General features: G+C 46.2%; 1 long non-coding RNA gene across 6 annotated transcripts in view; it reads right to left on the bottom strand.

Moving 5' to 3' along the window:
* The window catches only part of LOC115493999 (uncharacterized), a 129,696-nt gene that overhangs the window by 15,884 nt on the left and 91,461 nt on the right, over positions 1–22,351 (bottom strand). For 5 of the 6 annotated variants that reach the window (XR_012054277.1, XR_012054278.1, XR_012054276.1 and 2 more), the window contains 2 exons: positions 20,174–20,545; positions 4,231–4,718 (listed from right to left, as the gene is read on the bottom strand). This is a non-coding gene — a long non-coding RNA (uncharacterized lncRNA). The remainder of the gene's footprint in view (positions 1–4,230; positions 4,719–20,173; positions 20,546–22,351) is intronic. The other variant, XR_012054274.1, reaches the window with a different exon arrangement.

Below are 22,351 nucleotides of genomic sequence, written 5' to 3'. Positions count from 1 at the left end.
CTGCTATTTTAGCAGCTGCTGCGAGCTGGCTCTGCACTATCAGATGAGCAGCCGTTGGGGCACAGGGTTTGGCTTGAGTGTTTTCACTCAAATGAGGCTGCAACTCCAAATGCAAAGAGAAAAATGAAGCTGGGGAGGCTCGGGGTAGTGATCTGGTAGCAATCACGGCTTTAAGACACAACCAAACAAGCATTAGTCTCATGTACAGGCTGACACTGCCTGGGACAGGCAGCCAGGCTGGTGAGGCCATACGGGCAGGACACGGGCACTGTGCAGACCGACTGACTGGGCTTGCTGCCCACTTAGGACAGCTGTGTGACACGGTCCAATGCAGATGTGTCTCCAGGTGCTTCCCCTCCTCCTTGTTCATAGCACGTCTATAGATCTGCTGCAGTAGCAGTGTCAGCTAGAGCAGCTCCCTGCTCAAGCTTTGCAGCAGCCAGGGAGAACCACCTTTGCAGGGGGGAAATCTGCTGCCACCACAACCAGTGCAGATGGCAGAGCCAGCCTCATACACCTGTACCAGGGATCATCTAAAAGGGACAAGGTGCTGGGAGCTGGAAAGAGACACAGCCAGAGCTCAATGGCACAACCATCCCTGTGGACCAGTGTAAGAATGCTCACCCAGCACCCAGCAGCCCGTGCTCCCCATGCTCATGCGACCTGTGGATCTCCAGAAGGCAAGTGTTACAATTATGAAATCCTTGAGCCAAGACAGAAATCAACCTTTGCCACAAAACTTATTGAATCCTTGATTAAAAGGACAGTACTTACTGTTCCTGTACTGCCTCAAACAACATTATTCCTGAAAAGATTCCACACTGCTCTTGTGCCATGCCCTCAAGTCCTATTTTGCCTCCCCATCATAGCCATGGGTCAAAGATGCAGTGGGTACACAGTGACTTAGCCACTGCTGAATTTCAAGTGACCTACAGGAGATTTCCCTTTTCCAAGCTGGCCTTGATCTGACGACCATCTTCTTCAGAAAAGGATGGGAAGTCAGACTCACTGCAAGAAGGACCCACGGAAGTTGCTTTAACCCCATCTCTCCCCAGACAACCCATCACAGTCCAGCGCATGAGCACTGCTACAGCAGGTGTAGGATTCATCCCACCCACCCTAGAGCCATCTGAAATATTTTATCTAGTCCGAGTGAGATGGCTGGGGCATGCCACATCTCATCAAAGAAAGGTGTTTGCAGCCTTGGCACCTGCATCCAAACGAGTGGGCATGGAGTGCTTCTGCAGGTGATGAAGAATCTGCCCCAGAGCCAAGGAAGATGAAGGTGCAATTTGTCCCATTTATCAGGGGTCCATCACACCTTAAACCCTATGGACAATGTTGACTAGATTGCCCCTGGCTGCAGCATAAACCAAAAGCTGAACTGCTGACCTACATGGGGGGGTGATGACTCCCACCTTGCCAACCAGTCAAGTGCAAAAAAGCAGACATTTCCAGAGGGCAAAACTGCTTTCAAAGCCTAACTTCAGCACCTGACATGTCACTGCCTCCACCTCAGTGCACTTCAGCCCTTAATCCTCCACTGCCCCAGCAAGGGGAGGAGAATAGATATGCCACATTTCAGCTCCTCACCTGGTGCCCCAGTTCTCCCAGTAAGCAAAGATGGGTTTGTGCTCATACAGAGCAAGGGATAAGGTGCAGATGCCCATTAGCTCATCCTTAGCCCTGCCTCTGTGGGTAGCAGCTTTTGGCAACCATGTAGGTTGGGAACCAGGAGCAGCAAGATCTCAAACAGCTCCACAGGGATTCATTTCACATGAGGATGGTTATCAGAGCGTGCAGATGAGTAGTACCTTCAGCACAGCTGTATTAACACATCTCAGTAAAACTCCCTGAGACTCCAAGACAGATAATGCCACATGGGCAGCTAATTTCCACTTAATAGCACATTTTCCTCTGGCAGAAGTTATAGACAGCAATTGCTTCATGAGCCATTTGCAGGAACATTTGTAGGCACTACTGAGGAACTCAAGAAACTTAATTATCTCTTTTAAAATTACCTGTGTGATTTAAAAACCTATTTTGACTTCAGATGCCCTGGGATCTGTAATCCCTGATCTAGTTGCTTAGCTGGCACAATCTTGAAGTTACCATAGAGGCCACTCACATTGCTATAAACTGTTCTACCTACTCACCAAATCCTCAAACATGCCCCCAAATTCACCATCCCAAAATGACAGAAGAGAAGCAAAGCCCCAACAACCACTTCCTTATCCTTATCCACTACCTGCCTGAGCTTCCCAAGTGCTGGCAAGAGTACAAATCCCCTCTACTGGGGTCAGCAAACTTTCAGCATGAACAAATCCTCAAGCATCTTTATAGACATAAAATATATATATATTTAGGGAAGTTATTAAGCTTCTCGGAAACTTTTTGCAATACTATTACCAAGGCTCACCAGCAGATTTTAGAGCCCGGTGGCAGTTCACAGCTTGAACCAAAATACACACCACAAGCAAACCCTCTTACTAATAATGGCCTGAAGGGCTGGAAAGCCCCTGTGCCTTTCTCAGCTCCTGCTGCACCGAGGTGACATGCCTGGGTGCTTGATTTGAATATGTATAGCTGAGACCACCCACGGGGGAAGCACAGATCCTGCCTCTGAGCTGCCATCCTGACCCCAGTGATTCAAGGTGAATGAGGCAGGAACAAGTGCTCTCATTTCTCTACCCCAAAAATATTTCCACCAAGTGATGGTTAAGAGCATTCGTCAGAATTATGGGGCTTTTTTAGATATGTCAGTGCAGTAGGATATGGCCAAAGTGGAAGAACCTGATGGAAAAATTCCTGATGCCCTGGCCCTGGCATTCACTGACTGACACTACACAATCCCCAAATGCCAAACTCCTTTCTACCGAGAGCAACATCAGATTATTACTCCAAAAAATTTAGTCCTGAGGTGGTTTCATAGTACGTACATATCTCTGATGCAGAGCTTAAAGGGAAGAGGCCTTAAAGGCATTTTCTACCCTATGAGGCAGGGACCTAACTGAGACTATGTTACAAGCCATCATGTAAGGGTTTGTGCTGGAGGCAGATGCACTCAGTTGTTTGTTTTTTTTTTTATTTTACACATGATCAGGACCCAGTTTTTTACTCCAAAGTACTGTTAGAGCCTGAAGAACACAAGCTCCAATTAATGTAGCAAAGTATCACAGAACCACAGAATGGGTTGGATTGTAAGGCACCTTCAAGGATGATCTAGTCCAACTCCCTTGCTATGGGCAGGGACATCCCTCGCTAGATCAGGTTGCTTAGAGCTCTGTCCAGCCTAACCTTGAACACCTCCAGGGATGGGGCACACAGTTTCTCTGGGTACCCTGCTCTAGTGCCTCACCACCCTCACAGTAAATGCTGAGACCCAAATCATGCTGCTGGGATACAGCACAGACCCTCAAGCCAGATTTTTCTTCCGGGCTCTGGTTCATGTTTGCTGAGAAATCAGGTGCAGCACCTGACACGCCTCCACTGCCCCACTGGAAGGTCCTGTCCCAGGCTCCTGCTGGTGAAAGGGACACACTGCTCAAGCCACAGCTTCTCAGTCATGGCCCAGCACCTTCATGGAAACCAAACATCCTCGGCAGTTTGAGGCTGGTGTGAACCACAGGTGATGCCCAAGAGTGTGGTACAGGTGGGGTCCCAGCCGTCCCCAGTGACACCACACACACACAGGTAGGTACATCAGGCACAGCCACACGTGCTGCCATCACTGGCAGCATGGCCTTTCTGCAGTGCTCCCTGGAAAAATTTCTCCTTTTAACTCCAAATTTCCTCATTGCTGTATGGCCCTTTGCACCCATCCAAGCTAAAGCCACCTCAGTCCCCTGCCAGCCCATGTGGGTTAACACGTCCCCAGCAGCTCCTACCATCCTGTACATACCCCCCCACCTTCACAGCTCACGTCCTTTTGCATCTCCTCCAAGGGCAGGCTCCTTTCTATTGCTCATCACTTCTGAAATCTCATCATCTATTGCTCACACAGCCTTGAGACCAGTGGTTTTGGAAGCAGAGGGAGGTTCAGACACACGCTCTCAGGTAGCCTGCAAATTTGTCCCTGAATATAGCAATTCCAGGCCTCTCATGGAGCTGAGTACATTGGGTACAACTCTCACTTGCCATTGAGTCAACAGGTTTTTTTGCAGTTTACTGCAGCCAATATTTCCCCCTTAATGATCCAAAAGTAACATGCTGCAACAGCAGCTGCCTTACCTGTTTCTACACATTCTGGTTTGTTCTGCTGAAGAAGGAGTATAATAGCTCTGGAAAAAAAAAAAAACACAAACAAACAAAAAAACCCCAAAGAATCAAGGAAGTCACTGATGGCATCTACTAAAAAGACAAATATTGCATGTCCTGGAAAACACTTATAAAAGCTGCAGCCTTTCAACACTAGCTTTCATTTCAAGGTGACATGAGTGGCCCCATACCCTACACCCCACTGAGGGAAGCAAAACCTCCCCTGTGAACTCTTTAGATGGACAAACCAAGGAGAAAAGGTGCCAGAGACCCAAAGCACATTCACAGAAAAGCATGGATATTGAAATTAAGGTTCCTGGCTCTTGGCATCACACTACAGCTATTATAAAACAGGATATCCATCTCAGCAGCACAGCTATCAATACTCCTGCATGAGTCATCTGCAATACTTATCTAATGATGAGTAAGCTGCTCCTGTCAGTCATACTTTCCAGATAAATCTGTGAAGAAAACAAGAAGGAAGGAAAAAAAAAAAGATCAGAACGTGTTATCAGAGAAATAAAATGTAGGGGATGGTATGTGGTGAGCAAGACAGCACCCAAAGTGGCAGAGGGACAGGTGGTTTGGGGGTCATTGGATGAAACATGCACACCAGGAGCTCCAAGACAAATATTAGGATCCATATGGAGTATGAGTGAAGTACCACTAAATCAACCACAATGTGACCCTTCCTGCTGGTGGATGCTTCAGCCAATACCCATGGCAGGGGCTGTGCATGACACAGCTTTTGGGGCTGGGACTCCAACATACAGACGTGTCAGCCTGGGGGTTTGTGCTCATCACTTCCTTGCTTGGTTGTCCAAGTGAGGACACAGTGCTCAGGAAGAGTTGCTTGGGGTCAGGGTCTTTAAGATCCCCAACAGAAGAGAAACTCCAACCCAGCCACAGACCAGGTGTAAAACAATCTTAAACATGGAGGATGCTTCCCCACCTCCCACTGTTTTGACTAAAGAACAACAACTAAATTGCAAATAATTTAGTGGTGAAAATAATGACAGAAAAGATAAAAACACCTTCTTTCAAGTCTGTTTGAAGAAAGCAACCCTGAATGACCACACAGGCTCATTTGCACCCAGCCATATGCAACCTTTGCGTTCGCTGTCTGCCTGTGCCTTGCAGACTCTGGTGAACCACAGGAGCTGAGGCCAAGCCTCGGGGAACTTTCTCACAGAGAAGTTGCTGCTGGGGACGTGGAGGAAATACCCCAAGGGTCTCCCAGGGGGGTATGGGTGTCTCACAGAGATTTCAGAGGGGAGCTGGGGAGCAGGGGCTGTGAGAGGAGAAAATTCCAAACACCTCCCCAGCTTCACATGCCGGAAAGTGAGAGGAAACCCCATGTATGAATCATCCTGTGCTGATATTTTAGAGTCACTAAAGTGTTTCACACTGGCTGCCATACAGCCTCCTGCCAGAACAGAGGAGCCCATTTGCTCCTGCAGCCCCAGCACTGCTCAGGGTGTCCTCTCTTTTCCCTACCTGCCCTGGGGACAAAGGCTCTTGTCAGACAAGTGCAGGAACTGACACAATCAAGAACAAGCTAGACTGTGTTTTTTCTCTGGGTTAAATTTTGTTCAAGTCAAGTGTTGCAGTGTGCAAGATCACGTGCACCCAGGCACCAGCAGCAGGGATGGGATCAGTTTGAAAGAACAAAGATAGCAGGACCAACTCCTGTGGCACAGGCACACTCACACCAGGTAAAAAGGGCCACATAACCACATCCTCACACAGTCATTCTCAGCACTTAATTTTATCAGCCTTGGAATAACACTGATTCCTTCACTGGAGCACAACCTCTGTATGGGGACAGTCATTTAGAAATAAAACCAGGCCAACTTAATCTCTCCTGAAACCTCAAATTTATTTTCATATACATATCTTTCTTCCCTATTTTTTTTTTTTTTTAGTAGGATTGAGAAGGGCCTCCCTGGAGCATGAATTCCATAAGACATCACCTCAGGCAAATACATAATCCTGCCCAGAAACAAACCAAACACCTTAATCCCAACACTTCTATTAAAAAGCTTCCCCAAAAATTAGGAACTTTCATTTTATGTTCAGCCTAATTACCACCATAACAGGTGAAATCCATCTGCTTTGAAGCATCAGCATCCTTCTGTCTCAGCAAATTATTCACCTCCTCCCTGATACAGCTGTACTAGGCTGAACAAGCAACCTGCTGCCCCAGGCTTTCCCATCCTAGGTCTTCCTGTCCACTTAATCCTATGTGAATTTATCTGAAGAACATGAGAACTGGACCTGGTAAGCACTCTTGGGAAAGCCACTTGCCTCTGAAAAATCCTCCTGTTTTTCTAGGTTCTCTTCTGAGACCTTCCCACTTGTGTTTTTTAATTTTGGGTTTGGGGCATGGTGTGGTATTTTTTGTTTCAGTTATGCTGTATGATCAAAAATGCCTTTAAAATGTCTAAACATGCATTTCATACAAAATTAGTATGCAGGGAAGAGGGGGAAAAACTGTCTTATCTTCTTGGTAATATGTAAATAAAGTGCTGAGTAGGAACTGAACTGGCCACAGATGTAATCTAGCCCTGTTGGTGCTTTGGATCACGTGCGATACAATATTAGACCCAAATTAGGAGATCCTTGCAAATGAAAAGACCATTTTGCCAGCTCAATTTTTGGTGAAAAAAAAAGAAAAAAAAATAAGAGAGGTCTATTTGGTCTAATATAGCATTTAGCCTAGCCAGTTTTGCAGGAATAAAAATAACAAATCAATAATAACCTATGTAGCAAGCTATCACAGTTCTGCACATTTCTATCAGTAAATAAATGTAGCTGTATTACAAGGATTTCCCATCTATATTACGATACAAAGGCAAACAAATGTGCACTGCCAGCTTTGGACCAAGGCTCTGGAATTTACAGAAGCAAGGAAAAATCAACAGGGGCTTTGCCTGAATAAAGACCGCCGGTTTAAGCACACATGGCTTGTGCCAGTGTTCAGTGAACCAGCTTGGCCTGCAAGCGTGTGTGCATAGTTAAAGATAACCATCTCAATATATTTATATCAAAGAGGGAGAGCAAAAAAAACCTCACATGCAAAACGTGGTGACGTTCTCACAGATCTTGCAGATCTGGAGGTAACCGAGCCGCACTCTCACAAGTGGTCACGGCTCTCTAGTTAATAACCCTCTGACCTGGGTTTTCTGAAAGGGAGCTCATTTGGCTGCCCCTACAACTGCTGTTGTACACAAAGCTGGTGCAAAAGTCACACAGCAAGCATGCAGTGAGGTGATGCAGCACTGCAGTCATTTAGCTCCTCATTTTCTGCATGCTGGAAAACATTTTTGGGTTCCTTATTTTGGGCTTGGAAGTTTGGAGATTGGATTCTTAAAAGAAAATGTGTGAAAACAGTCTGTTCCTCCTAACTAGTAATTTGTCTGTTTGCTTAGATAGCTTTGTGCTGGTCCTGGTGAAGTAATTGTGTTTTTAATGGAGCAAAATTGCAGTCACTGGTGGAATTCAAGAGAACTGAAGCTCAGCATCTCCTCTGCAGTCATCTGCTGGATTTGCATCTGGTTTGGTCACTCAGCTCCATGCAGCTGCTCCAAGTGCACCTCCCAATTCCTACAGTAATTAGTAATTCTCTTGGGGTGTAAATACAGCAGTCACCTAAGGTGTCTGCAGCCATCAATTAAATCTCCTGCTCTAGGTACTGCAAGATGCTGCCTCTCTTCGAAAGCAGGAGCCTTGACTCAGCACACGCCGGAGAGAGGGAGAGACCTGCTGCTTCACTTTCTTGAAAGGTCAGCAAGGGAACGCCCCGGAAAGCCTGAGTAGCAACACCTCATCCTTAACCCAAGTGCATGAGCTGTATTTAGGCAGCTGACTGATCACAAGAGCTACAAGGACACGTGTCTGCTCAACAGCAACCAACTGGAAAAGCGGATGCCTTTTATTAGCCGCCCTTGTATTTAGCTTGGCTCGGAAAAGCGTGCTGCTCCGCTGGTGGGTCCTGCAGCGTATGGAAGAGCAGTTATTAGTGAAGCTAATTACAAACAACGTGGCTACTTAGAGGCCTAAAAATAGCGTGGTTTATTAATAGATGGAGTGAAAACTGGGACACGGAAGATGATGTTTCTGATCTCGAGCGCAGCAGCATCCCACATGATCTCGGGTAATTCTCTTCATCTGTGTGTTTTGTTTTCACAGTTTACAAAGCAGGCAGGAAAACCTCTTCTCAGAAGGGTTGAGAGGCTGAATTCCTCAGCACCCAGGAGCACTGAAAGGTGCTCTCCTCTCTCGTATCTCCACACAAGTGGAAAACATTCCTGTGACAGCCGAACTGGCTCCGTGACAATAATTTCACGCCATTTATGTGGCAACTCAGGTGACAGTTCCCAGAAAGCTCTAACATTTACCTTAAATACCTGAGTTCACTAGTCACTGATCAAAGGAATGAAGCCTGTAGAAACGGTTTCCAGTTGACCTGGGGCTGCTGGAGCAGAGCAGCAAGTGAAGCCCTCGGTGCCCGCCACCGATCTTCAGACAGGAAGACCATTGCAAAGGGGGAAGCATCTGACTCACTTATTCCATGCCAACTTTAGCCAATTTAAAAATCATATGACTTGCATCTATCTAATGACCAGAGGCAGAAAGACTTGCAATGACACCATAAACCCCTCTGCCTCCCCATCAGACAAGCTCAGTCTCAGCCCAGCACCCAAGAGCACACACATGAGAAATCAAGCTTTTCCTTCCCCTAGTCTGCAGCCTCTCAGCCAATTTAATGACAAAAGCAAACAAGACCCAAAACATTTGTCCTTCCAGGCTGGACAAATACCACTGCTGTGCTGGAGAACATCTCCTGGACAGCAGGAGACCACACCAGCCATCAGAAGGAAAGGACAGGAGGAGCCACAGCTCGTGTCCCAAATCCCTCATGTCCCAGAGAAGCTCCAGTGCCAAACCTGGCCAGGCTTGCAGGCACCACGCAGGCTCCATCTCCCCATCTCCCAGGCTCTCTCTGAAACTTCACAGTGCTGCTGGCTACATGCAGGGTAGTGAGATGTGTGCAAGCTCACTACCCTGATCCATACATGCAAAGCTGTATTTGTGTGGATCAATGCACTGCTCCAGGATGCCAAATTAACCCCTCTACATCTATCCCTTTGATAAAGCTGTTTCTGTGAAGAAAACAAACAAAAGGTCTTGAATAATGATGCAACTGCTGTTATAGGAGGTCTGTGTGACTCCTAACAACTATAATGGAACATACCTTAGTGAGTAAGAAAGGGGAGTGGAAAATTAATGTGCATTTGCAGAGGGATGAATCTATTTATTTAAAAGAGAGGGCATGCCTCTGAAACAAAGCAATGCAATCCCATGGTCAGTGACAGTTCTACCTTTGCACTGATGTAGAAGAGATAAGACTGCCCTTGAGTATTTTGTTACCTTCTGCCTCAAGAGTTCAAGATGATAAAAAAACCCAAAAAAAACAAAACAAAAAACCCTTCAAGAAAACATAAAAGCCACAAACCATACCAGTTTCAATACAAACAAACAGGAATGTTTTCTTTAGCCTTTTCTACCATGGAAGGAGTGAGATAAGTGGACCTTTCATATGAGTGTTATGAAAACAGCTGCAGGAAGATAACAAAAATTGAAATATATGTCAGATGCAACTGTCAGCTACTGGCATCTCAGGCTGCAACTGTTCCCACACTTAATCTCCAAAATGAGCAAACAAAAGTATCTAACAGCACTTCCAAAAATCAGCATCTCTCAGCTGCACAACTGGCTCCCTGACCAGGAGGGGTGGTGACACTCCCTTAAGTGGAGGTTGAGTCCCAGAGGCAGAGTGCCAAGCAGGAGGAGGAAGGATGGAGAGGGGAAGGAAGAGAAACAGGAAGAAGGAGCCGTCTCCTTCCTCCTTGCTCTCATGGTACCAAATTTCTTAAGGCTTCTGCCGACTGTTGTGTTTTCTAGTGGACAAAAATTCCTTTACCACCCTCAAGAGCAGCAGCTCAATGGAACTCAAAGATGCTTCAAGAGCCAAGCATGGCCTAACACAGCCTGAGCTCCCCACGGAGCACCAGCAGCCCCAGGAGAAGACCTAGCCCAAGGCTGGGGTGCTGGAACTTCAGCAGGGCTTCAAGCTCCAGCTTTACCATGCCGTAACCCTCCTTGGATTTGGGTGAGGTGTTTTATCTTCCAAAGAACTCCACAGAAGAAGGAGGGATGACCCACTCTTCTGCATTTTGCTCCTCACAGGAACTCAGCTGTAGGCCTGCTGCAGTCCAGGACCTGGGCAGACACACCAGGACTGCCCAGCACTGAGGGTCTGTGCTGCTGATGGGTGCTCAGGGGTGGAACTCCACAAACCACCAATGGAAACATGAAAAGAAGGCAGCACCAAGTTATGACTGTGGGAAAAAAAGAACAGACAAGCCTGGTGCATCCTTTTTTTCCAAGCACAGTTCATTTTTTTCTAACCTAGGATGTAATTTTTTCTAAAATATCTCATTATATTGTGATAAAGCAATTTATGGAGATGGAGATGCTCTCTAAAGCCAATATCCACTGCACCTGCGACAGACCGAAGGATTTTTACCTACTTAAAGTAGAATAAGATGTTTCAAACTGAAAAAAAATATATAAACTGTCCAAAAAAGTGATTTTTTTTTTTGTTTTCTTAAATCATCACCTAAATCATAAGCAAAGTGAAATTAAATTAGGAAAGGGGAAACTTCAGCCAGACATTGGGAAGTATTTAACAACCTCATGCATCTTCCTGTTGGGAAAAGCTTCCCATGAGGAGGTCAGTGGCGGGGGAGTGAAGTCACGCTGAGCCCAGGCTGCGCTGCCTGATCCGGCGCTGGCAGCGCCTGAGCCGGGATGGGGGTCCTGCCCAGCTCCCCCCGCAGCACGGAGCCCGCCTGACTTCATCGGAAGCGAATCCCCCCTTTCCTGCTCCCCCTCCAGCCCCCATTCATGTTGAGAAGGAGCCTGGCAAACCCTGGGGGGATTACAAGGCAGGGGAAGCAGGAGGTTAAAACGCTCTGAGGCCCCTTTCAGTCTAAAAGACAAAGTAATCGCGAAGCTAAAACAGATGCTTTGCTGAAAATAAAGAGTGGTTTACACAATTCTCAAAGAGAAGCCAAAAAATGAAAATACTGTACAGTCCCAGGAAACTGAGAGCATCCTGTTCTTATAAATAGCTACAATAGTTGCGTCTACAATAACATTACTGCAGCATTTTGAAATGATGCTAAAAATTACGTGTGTTATTTGAAGGATAAATTTGAGATGGTACAAAAAGGAGACCGTGTTGCTGAATATGATGTAATGAAAGCCCTGAGTTTAAAAATATACATATTTACAATTTACTTCCAGAGTGACACAAGGAGGACTGACAAGACAAGCCACCCAGGCACAGGGACAAGCAACTACCCATTTAAAAGAGCTCTCCACAAACAGAGCAAGAGATACCAAGACAAAGCCATAGAGAGATTAAGTCAGCAAATGCCCCTTATAAATCTAATTATTGTTGACTCCTGTTACATTTGGTAGGCTGACCTGTTTCCCTGGACAATCAGAGAGAAGTGATATTTTGAGAGAATATTTCTGTAGGTACACTAACATTTTTACAGGGCATTTTATGGTGCTTTGATCCAGCTCACCTGTGTAGGTGAAGGGATGCTATAGTCAGGCTCTGGACTCAGCCATTCCTCCACCTTTCTACTGAAACTGCCACCTCAGCAGCTGCAAGCAGTGTCTTGGCACAAGAATGTCTCTGCTGCTGAACGGACTGAAAATGTCATCTTTCTTCCTCTCAATTAATGCAAACGGATCAACTGAAATAGGAGATAACAACTTGCAGGATTTCAAGAATCACAAAGTGGTTTGGGTAGGAAGGGAGCTTCAAAGTTCCAATCCTCCCCTGCCATGGGCAGGGACATCTTCCACTAGACCAGGCTGCTCAAAGCCCCGTCCAGCCTGGCCGTGAACATTCCAGCCATGAGGCATCAGTAACTTTTCTGGGCAACCTGTTACCAAGACCTCACCATTTCACAGTAAAAAGTTGCTTCCTTATGTCCAACCTAAACTTGCCATCTTTCAGTCTGAAGCCATTTCCCCTTGTCCTGTCACTCCACGCCCTTGTAAAAAGTCCCTTTCCAGTTTTCTTGTAGCCTCCTTTAGGTACTGCAAGGTGCTCTGAGGTCTTCCTAGAACCTTCTCCATGATGAACATCCCAAACTGTCTCTGTTTTACCTCTCAGGAGAGGTGCTCCATCAGGACACCAGAGTAGATAAAAGCAGGTCTCCTGAGAAGAGCTTCTCCTGGGGATGCTTCTACAGAATGGCTAATGGACTCTTGGTTTGTCTTCCATCTCTGGAGCTCTAGGTGAGGAGCAAGTCTGCCAAGTGAGGGAGCAACACAACCAGCAAGATTTGTCTCTACACTGTGCTGCTTTCCAGAAAGTTTGAAACACCTGTACAACTGTCCTGGGACCTGCCAGTGAAACTGTGCTGCAGCTGCTCTGCAGCTATTCACACCAGACCCTGCCTCACAGGTTTGACATTCACTGGCTGTTTACGCTGAATTCAAGGGTCTTGAACTTGGGCACTTCCAGTCATCTCTCAGACCACTGCCAGCACAGCTTTTCATAGATTTCCACTCCCTGTCCACAGGTAATTTTTCATCCCCAGGCTGAAGCCAGACTAGTACAGAAGTGACAACCCCTTTGTTTAGTTCTTATATGGTCAAAATACCCACAGCTCAATTACAGCCAAAAACTACTACCTGGAAAAAAAGACTTTTCATATCTAGAATTGTGGAAAACAGGAGAGGACAAAAAACAGAAGAGAAAAAGAAGTAAGGAGGAATGAAAAAAAAAAAAAAAACCAAAAAAAAACCAAAAAAGGAAAATAAGGGAGGGGGGGAGGGAAGGAGATATGGAAAAAGGGGTAGAAAGAACAAAAGGACTGGGTAGGATGGCTCTAGTAGGGTTCAGGCACAAATCCAGCACTTGTTCACCTGGCATACTGCCCATGTAGAACAGGCACTGCATTAGGTAGCAGGTCTCCTGCACAGTGCTGGCCCCAGGCTTTAATCTTCCTCCTGCACAGACGGCCCCATGATCACGTTTCGAGCCTTATAAATTATTTACATCAGATATGAGGAAGCAGAGACATTAGAGATGGAAAAGATGCACCAGCCCGTCCCCTGGGGAAAAGAGCTGGATCCTTCCCCATATCACACAAGCAAAGTAGTGATGCTCTGTCTCTCCTTAAGAAGGTGTTTTGCTGCTCCATGCCCTCATCAGGCTGAATTTCTTCATGAAGCCTTTGCATAAATTGCATTTATTTTGACCTCTAATCCTTTCCTTCTGGCATTACCACCTGCCTGCATCCTCTGCAGCCTTCTGGAGTTGTACAGAATCACGAAGACACTTCCTTCTTGAAAGTTTGCCAAAGACATGAAATATCCTGCAAGGCCCAGTTAAAGATACCTCCAAGAATAAGCCAGCAATTGAGTGCTTTAAAAAATAAAAATCAGACTAATTTTGAAAAAGGAGGACTTTCAGCTACAACTTTGCTTTTCCTGCCTTCAGTCCCAGAGTGGGAGGGCAGCTGCTAGGTCAGCAGGAAAATAATGTGGTCAGCAGGAAAATATTTCCTGAGCTATGGACTGACTGCTTTGTAAAGTTACTCCTGCAGCACCAAAGTAAGTAAAGGACTCCAGAGCAGCTTCATCCTTCCTCCCACAGTGCTCAGCCAGGTGGAGTTTGTGGGATGGGGCAGCACGCATCCACCTGGATGCTTGGCAAAGTCCAAAACACAAAAGCACAAAAGCAAGCACAAAATAACTCAGTCCCCATCCCCAGCACCACCTTTTAACAGCTAACTCCCTCCTGACAACTGAGATAGAGTACATAAAGGAGCATGTCATGCTTTGAACTCCAGGGTAATTCACCTCCTTGCCAGGATTTACACATTCTTTCTGTTGGCTCCAAGAGTTGCCAACACGTCCTTCACTTACAGAGCTTCATGCAGATGAAAGACTCCTGCTGATAGTCGTCAAGATTTACTGCAGTTTTGGTTCAGATCAGGAAAGCACTTAAATGTGCTCCTAAATACTGCCCAAGTCAAGGGCACCCGGCTGCATGCTCCTGTACTCAAAAGCAATCAAGAGGAGCCCCTTTCTTTTCATTGGAATAAAAAGGCATATAGAATCTTAATTAGAGCTAGATGGAAATTACCTAAATGAGCTGCTTGTTACTGTAATGAATCAGATGGGAAGATAATCATGTACAAGACATGAAGACAGAAACTGGATGGGGAAAAGCTGGCACTGAGGGTTTGCTTGAGCAAGCACAAGGTGCAGGACACAGGGCTTGCCCACAGCATGTCTGAAACAGGCTGTTTTCAAGACACCGAAGTCAGAAAGGAGAGGTTCCCAGGTACTTTTACTGAAGACTCCCCTTCTAAAAGGTGTATTCTGGCTTGCTTAAAGTGGTAGGGACCAAGCCAGTCTGCTTCCCCCCCATGTGTAATGCATTTCTGCTGGCTGGTCCTGCTCTGATTGCACAAGCCTGTGCTGGAACTGGGAAGCCCTGAGCACGAAGCAGTAGTTTTGGAGGCTCTCCTATACTGCACAATTCATACCTGGCTGGTAGCATCTACCAGCTTTACGGACTATTTGGGAATACTTGGAACAGATTTACGGACTATTTGGGAATACTTGGAAATTCAGCCTGTTCAGTCCCCATTCCCATACTCCCAGAGCTACACATGGGACATCTGACAGTCACCATCAACTGCAAGAGAGCTGCAGCTGCTCCACAGGCCACTACATCACCCATGGCTGCAGCAGAGCAGGACCAACACTGGGCACTAACAACGTTCCAGCCATGTGTTAGGGCCAAGTCAATCTTCCCATTGTGTGTGTCAGTCTAACCCAGATAAAGGTTTCTAGTAAGAGTGCTGCGGGTTCCAGGTTGACTGTGCCTTAGCAGCTTCTCTAGAAAAAAAATTACCTCAGCTGACAAATAAAATGACAGGTTTTGCTTTTTTTTTTTTTCCAACTGCAAACTCAATCTGTGAACAGAAAGCAAAGATGTGAGTTCTCATCACCTCAAGCGTTGCCACCCAGCATGTCATCTCGACAAGCCTGCAGTGTGCACAGAACTGGGCGTGCTGCTGTGGGGTACATGCCATGGTGCCAGGGGTGCATGGGCTGCACGTCATGGGTGTGCAGCATGCTTAGTGTGAGTGTGTAGGGTGCCCAGACAGGATGCACCCCACGGGCATCTGGGGTGAACTCTGTGGGCATGCAAGGTGCACACTGTGGGTATGCTGCCAGAGTCCAACTCACCAAGGTCATCTGCAACAGTTCAGAAGTCACAGGCAGACACGATGCCTGAGACAATGGTCAGAGAGTGCATGCACTTGGCAGCTGGAGGGAAACCCCTCTGCTCTTTCTTTTAACAAACCAAACATGATCCTGCAATTGTATTAAAGGCAGGCACCCAGCTGGACAGGCCAGGTTAACACCTGGGAATTACCATCTGGTCACCTCAGATGGTCACTAGCCCTGAACACAACACTTCCCCATAACCTCCCCAATCCCCCACTGAGGCAACCACCTATTCCCACAGGACAGGAGAGCACTGTATCCAAGGCAAACAGGCAATACACAGCCACCTCAGCAGGAGCCAGGTAATGGGGAAAAGCATGGCTGTGGTGCAATGGCATGCAGACACTGCTGGGGAGCAAAGCCCAAGGGCCAGCTGGTCATCCACTGCCCTGGAGACCTCCACGCCAGCATGACCTCAGGGCAGTGGTTGCTCAACTGCTGGTGCAGGGCCAGAGGCTGATGGGCAGGCCTGAGGTTGCTCCACTGAGGCTGCGGTGATTCAGCATGATTCAGGGGAAAATGGTGAAGAGAAAAGGTCTGAGGGAAGGAAGACTCAGCCCACATGGGACAGTATCTGCAGGACCCCCATGCCGCAAGCTGTGATGGATGCTGGGCTGCACCATCAGAATGCAGGAGGGAGGACAGAGGAAAACCTGAAAATCAGGCTGTGGATACTGTTTCAAGAGGAGATGGCCGCACATCCCCAGAAGTGCCACCCACGAGAAAGATGGCACTGTCTTGCTCTCTGAGCCCTGCCACGCTTGGAGATGAGGCACCTGGGGATGCTGCACCCATCAGCCCCAACACTTCTTGACAGCTGCTGCAGATGGCAGAGGAGCCTCCCCAGGGAGTCACTCAGAGCACAGCCTTGGCCCACTGCCACACCACAGAGGGCTGTTATCTCTGGGCATCTCATGGGCACTGCAGAAAGCAGTGCTGGTGGTTTTGCTATGAAATAAAGTGGTCTTTCCTGGGCAGCATCGCTCCAAGATGTGTCCCATGCTTCCAAGAGCATGCCAGGATTGAGCCAGGAAGGTGCAAATAGTGGGACTTTCAATATCCTCACCATCCTGGGCACAGCTACCACTCTTACACTGACCTAAAGAACACCTGGGGCTTGACCTCCTGATGTGCATTACATGGCTGCCACAGGCCAGCTTGAAGATACTTGTAATTAAAGGGGAAGTGACCTTGCCACAGTCACAGATAAACTGAAAAACTCCTTTGGGACCACCTGGCAGAAGAAACTGATGTTGCACATTAAGTGTCTCTCCGTCAAAGATGGAGCTTTACCAGATTTATTTTGATCTGAGATGACCCTGCCCTTAGTACAGCACTACAGGAGTACTGTTCTGCGGAAGACACCCTCCTGTGAGGAAAACCACATGCTAATTCTGAGATGCCTTTCCTAGGAACCTCTTACAGGAAGTTTGACCACACTTGGGTGGCTGGGGGGTAGCTAGTCTTGCTTCCTGCCCAGGAGCACTCCTAGAAGCAAACTTGCCTTTGTGGAGAGAGCTCAGTTAGCGGAGTTCACCAAGGCCACTCTCCATCAAGGGCTTTGCCCAGATGCACTGCAGAAGCTGAACACCCCATGCTGTCAGTTCTGCTCCAAGAGGAAAAGACAAGGCAAAAAGAAGGTGCTTGGGCTTGGTGGGAGAAGCTTCTCTGTATCTCTCCTACCTGATAAACACCCAGACAACCCCTTGACTCATCAGCAGCTACCAGGTAACCTCCAAAGACAGAAATGGAAAGAGAGGAAGGGAAATAATGTGTCCTTAAAGAGGTGGGAGGACGGAGAGATGCAAGCTCAAAGTCTGGAGAAAAGCTGTTGCTGTCAGTAGGAGGGGATGGCTTTTGTCCACTGGGAGAAGAGTCCCTGGATGTGAAGCCTAAAGTTATCAGCTGTGCATGCAAGGACTTGTAAGTGAAGATGCATTTGCACAGCTCTAAGATGCCCTGTTTTAGTCACATGAACAATCTCGCTTCCCCTTCTCAATCCCACATCCTCCAGGCACATGGAAAATCCTCAGAGCTTCCATCTGCAACAAAACCTTGACACAAGCACCTCTGACCTACAGACACAAATCCATTTATTGCTGGGCTGGGAGGCTGGACAAAGAGGAGTGGTATCTCAGAGCTGGATGCCAGGGCCACTCTCTGATTCAGCAAAGCCCTGATAAGAAATGTTATCCTCCATTCAGTAATTTTAGCCCATGAGATAAGAATCTCTATCAGCCTCAAACATATGGCTGGCTGCAGTGCATGCAGCAAAATGAGACGGGTAATTTATTTGCTTGTGCTAAGAGCACTCCCAGACCCAGAAAAGCTGATGCAATTAAATAATAAGTGCCAAATTACACTCTATTCTTCTTTGGAAACCTGGAAGAGGCTCCTGTGAGATACAAGTGGTTGTATCTCCCTCCTTTAAGCATCAAGCCACCAAGAAGACAACAGTCCTACATGACTAACTGAAGACTGAGCTGCACTGGATTTTCTAAGGTCTGTTCTTCTCATTAAATCCTACTTGTTACACAGGAATTGACCCCCTCAGATATGACTGGTGCTCTCTATGAAGTGCCAGTAGATGCTTCCCAGGGGAAGAAGTGGAGGGATTAAATGACAGAATTACACAGGACTAAGGGTGAATTCCAATCTCCTGGTCACTAGATGAGGACCACCAGCCCACTGGGTGCTGTGATGTCCCCTGACCAAATCCAACTTAGCACCTCTGATTTAGGTGACTTTGGCTAATCCATATAAATGCAATACTGGGCCAGAGATTGCATGGCTTGGGTTGCTCAGAATAATGAGCTCTGTAACCTGAGCACGAAAGGAGCATCTGATCCACGGGGACAAATGGACATAAAGGACACCCCAAGAAATGCTTAGCACATTTAACCATTGGATTCTGCAAGGATCTGGTAAGAAAAGCTCATTCCTAAAGCACTCTTTCTTATACTATTTCCTCTCAGCTATCAGCAAGGGAGATACCAAACTAGATGGTCTTGCTCTGTGGCCACTTCTACTCCCTTTCATCCTTTAACAGTGTGCCTGCTGTTCAATGAGTATCACACATTTTGTCACCTCACCTCTAAATGGGGGAATTTCAATGCAATATTAACATCTAAACATCCACTCTGAAACAGAAACCTTGGCTTAACGAACAAATACTTAAAGTTGGTTCTTCCAAGGAACTGAGCCAGACCCAGAGTTTGAAAGAGTCCTTCATCTCTCTGATTCAAATCTGCTTTAGAAATGTAGCAGCTACATATTTAGTCATAGATAGTTTCTTCATAGATGTGAAACCATTGATGCTTCCCAGACAGTGGTACCTTCCCACCACCACATCTACCCATGTCACTAGCATTCTCACTGGAAAAATCAGCAGTTAAACCAACAACTGAATGAGTCACAGAGGTTAAAAACTTCTAATAGAAGGTGATGGTCCTTCCAGCTCAGTGCTAAGACATGAGGGTGAGGGACAGCCAGGAAATCTCTGATCTGAAGAAAAAGAGGTGATTTTCACCTCAGTGGAGTTCAGTTCAGCATTTTTCATCATTGCCAAATTTATTAGGGCATGTTGCCATGACAGCATAGGTCCCCATGCACACACTGGCATGGCCTTCACGGCAACATCACACACACCACACATACTCAGAGGGAGAGTCTGATGAACCCTTTCCACCCTCATCACCATCCAGCCTTCAGAGTGCACGGAGTGCATGAAGTGGAGCAGAGGAAAGCTGTACGTCCCCCGTGCCCATGGAGCTGGACCGCTAGAACAGACCAAGCCTGACACCCCTCTGTTATCCTGGCCAGCCTTTTCCTCAAAGAAATGCTTCCAGCACTCCAGAGCCCAGGGTCCAACATGGGAGGACCCATGTACATTTATGAGGAAAACCATTTACAGAAGGAAAGAAGCTAAAAACTAAATCAAGCTTCAACTTTCTTTTTCACAACCAATGTTTTTCAGTTATCTGAAAGCAGTAAATTTGAAACAGGTAATTTTGCTCTATTTTCTGCCTTTCTCCTCTTGTGTCTTTGGACAAAGCAATGTGAAAGCCCATACATTTCAGCTCTCTCTGTATCTCATCAGTTTGGAAAATGTATCATCACTGTCCTCCTCTGGAGCTGCAAAGAGTGCAGTGCAAACAGTGTGAGGGACTCGTCATCCTCACTGCCAACAACAGAGCAGCAAGTTCTTCAGGCATAAAGGCAGAAGTGTCCTCCAGAAACAACACATTTAATGTGTCTTAAGTCTTAGATATGTGGACAACTAAGGCAGTCAAGATTTGCTGATGATTTTTACATGAAGCCTGCTCAAGGCATGGGTGATGCAGGACACAGGAAGTGGCCAGGGAACAGGACGGAGACTGGGGACAGTAGGAGAAACTACTCAATGCATGGACTCATTACTCATCTCACTTCTTGTCTGATGGATATTTCAATGAGGTACAAAGGAAAGAAAAAGTTTTGCGTTTGCTTTGTTTTTGTTTTTTTGGTTTTTTTTTACCTTGTTACAAAGCTTCAGTCCCACTCTGGAGGTCAGGAAGCTGGCTTGTAGCATCACCTCTTCTCTTTCTTCTTGTACCTTCCCCTGGGCACACTCTTCCCAGGTAAAATCTGTCTCTAAACCAAGATGTATATGCCAGGCTTTTCTCCTTTTGAGCACTCCTTCCAAGAGCAACACAGCATTGATTTTCATTACTTGTATAAAGCAGCCAACTCCATATTATCTCCTTGTGTGACACTGGAAATATAAATTTAAGATCCTCTGTCCCCAAAGTCAAGGGGTTGCCTGGCAAGCTCAGAAAGTCTTCTGAAATACTGTAATCCAAGCTGAATTGCAGCTCATCAAGTTTCATCATTCAAAGAGTGAATACACCTATAAAGAAAACACAGTTTTATTATCTGGATCAGGACAGATTGACAAACCTGCAGGTTTAATGCATTATTTCTATTAGTACCAAGAGAGTGATGTCTGGTTCACCCATCAAAGGACACCCCGACCTCTCAGTACTGACAAAAGAACATCTTGTTGCCTCAAGATTCAGCCAATGGAAGGTACTACTCTAACAGAGATGAATAAGACATGTCAAAGAAAAATCCAGTTCTATCAGCCTTGTGGGATTTAAAGATCTTGATTTTTTTTTTCTACCATTCTGAATAAGTGGAAAGCAATATAAAAGTCTTGAAATTTTGAAAGTAGCTGAATTGAAACTCATTTTGACTTGAAGCACTTTGTTTCGACAGTTGGAAAATTTCCCCTTGGAGTCACAAACTTTTACATTTTATATTATAACTTCCATTAGAAACAAAGACTCCTTTTGAAATACAAACCAAAATGCAGATGGAGTCAGAAAGTTTAGATGTACTGTCAGTGGCCAGCCCTCTCCAAATCTTTACTACACTTTTCCCAAAAAGAAGGATTTACTGAAGCTGACTGTCTCCTGAAGGTGCATTCAACTGCAATACAGCACCAGATTAGTGACAAAGTAACAGTCAGCTCAAATGCCAAAAGGAAGCATTGAGCTACTTTAATCAAATTAAGTGGATTTTAATACACAATACAATATAGTTAGCTGTACATGTATAGTCTACCCTAAGACAATGTAAGTGTTTGACTACAGACTGTCACAAACTAGCAAAATGACTACACTGTGTGTTGATTAATATTTATGCAGACATTGCTCTGCTGGGTATAACATACTGCTCCACTGAGGAGATAGGAACAACTCCAGAAATCAAATCAAGATTAAACTCTAAGTTTTATCAAAAATATTCTTTTTTTTTGTGTGTGTGCAGAGAGAAACTGAAACACAGCATTTAGGTACTTTATCTAAACTAAAGCCTTTCATGATGTCCAGAAGCTCCTCCACTACACACTGGCCAGACACAAGCAACACAATGTAATGGTCCTGAGAAAGAAGCAGCCTTCATCTGTGTTCAGGGGACATTTGAAAGAGATGGAAAATAAACATTACAATGGAGATGTCTGCAAGGTTTGTTTGGGTGGGAAGAGCTGCAGAAGAAGAGGCCAGCAGCCCTATACCATTAGGGGGGACCTGCAAACTAACTGCAGCCCAGCAGAGAGAGGATTGCCAGGGTGGGCCAGTGACATAGAAACTCAAGTTTAGGAGGCAGCTGGGAATAACTTGTAATTTAGCCTCATAAAAGAAGATCTCTCTTATATCAATGGAAGCATGGTCCTACCCAGATTTAATGTTCCTAGTTACAGACACCACCAGTGAAATGGCAGCCCATAGCAGAGGGGTTGGAATAGATGATCTCTACCATCTCTTCCAGCCCAGGCTTTTCTATGATATCATTCTATGAGAAGCAGGAAAGCTGGTATATGCTGCAGAAGAAACCTCTTTCTTGAGTGCAGGATGTGGCACAGGAGGTACAAAGCCACTGATGCTCAAACACACCTTTGCTAGGGAAGCCAAGCACCGTGGTTCATTGCCAGAAGAAACAAGATCATAGCTTGGTGTGCTGGAAGTAAATGGCTCTGGCACTGCCTAGGAGCATGGGAGGCACAGCTAAGAAGATGGCAACTGGAAACAAGATGGGCCCCAAGCCATGAGGGTGGTAATGCCATCCACAGCTCCAGAAATGTGTCTCTCTGACCATCTCTTGCTGCTTTCTGTGTTCACGTGACAAACATTTAGAAGCCACGCTGTCTTTCCTG

The sequence above is a fragment of the Taeniopygia guttata genome, chromosome 2, assembly GCF_048771995.1.
Source record: "Taeniopygia guttata chromosome 2, bTaeGut7.mat, whole genome shotgun sequence".
Classification (NCBI taxonomy): domain Eukaryota; kingdom Metazoa; phylum Chordata; class Aves; order Passeriformes; family Estrildidae; genus Taeniopygia; species Taeniopygia guttata.
This window is presented reverse-complemented; position numbering and strand designations above follow the sequence as displayed.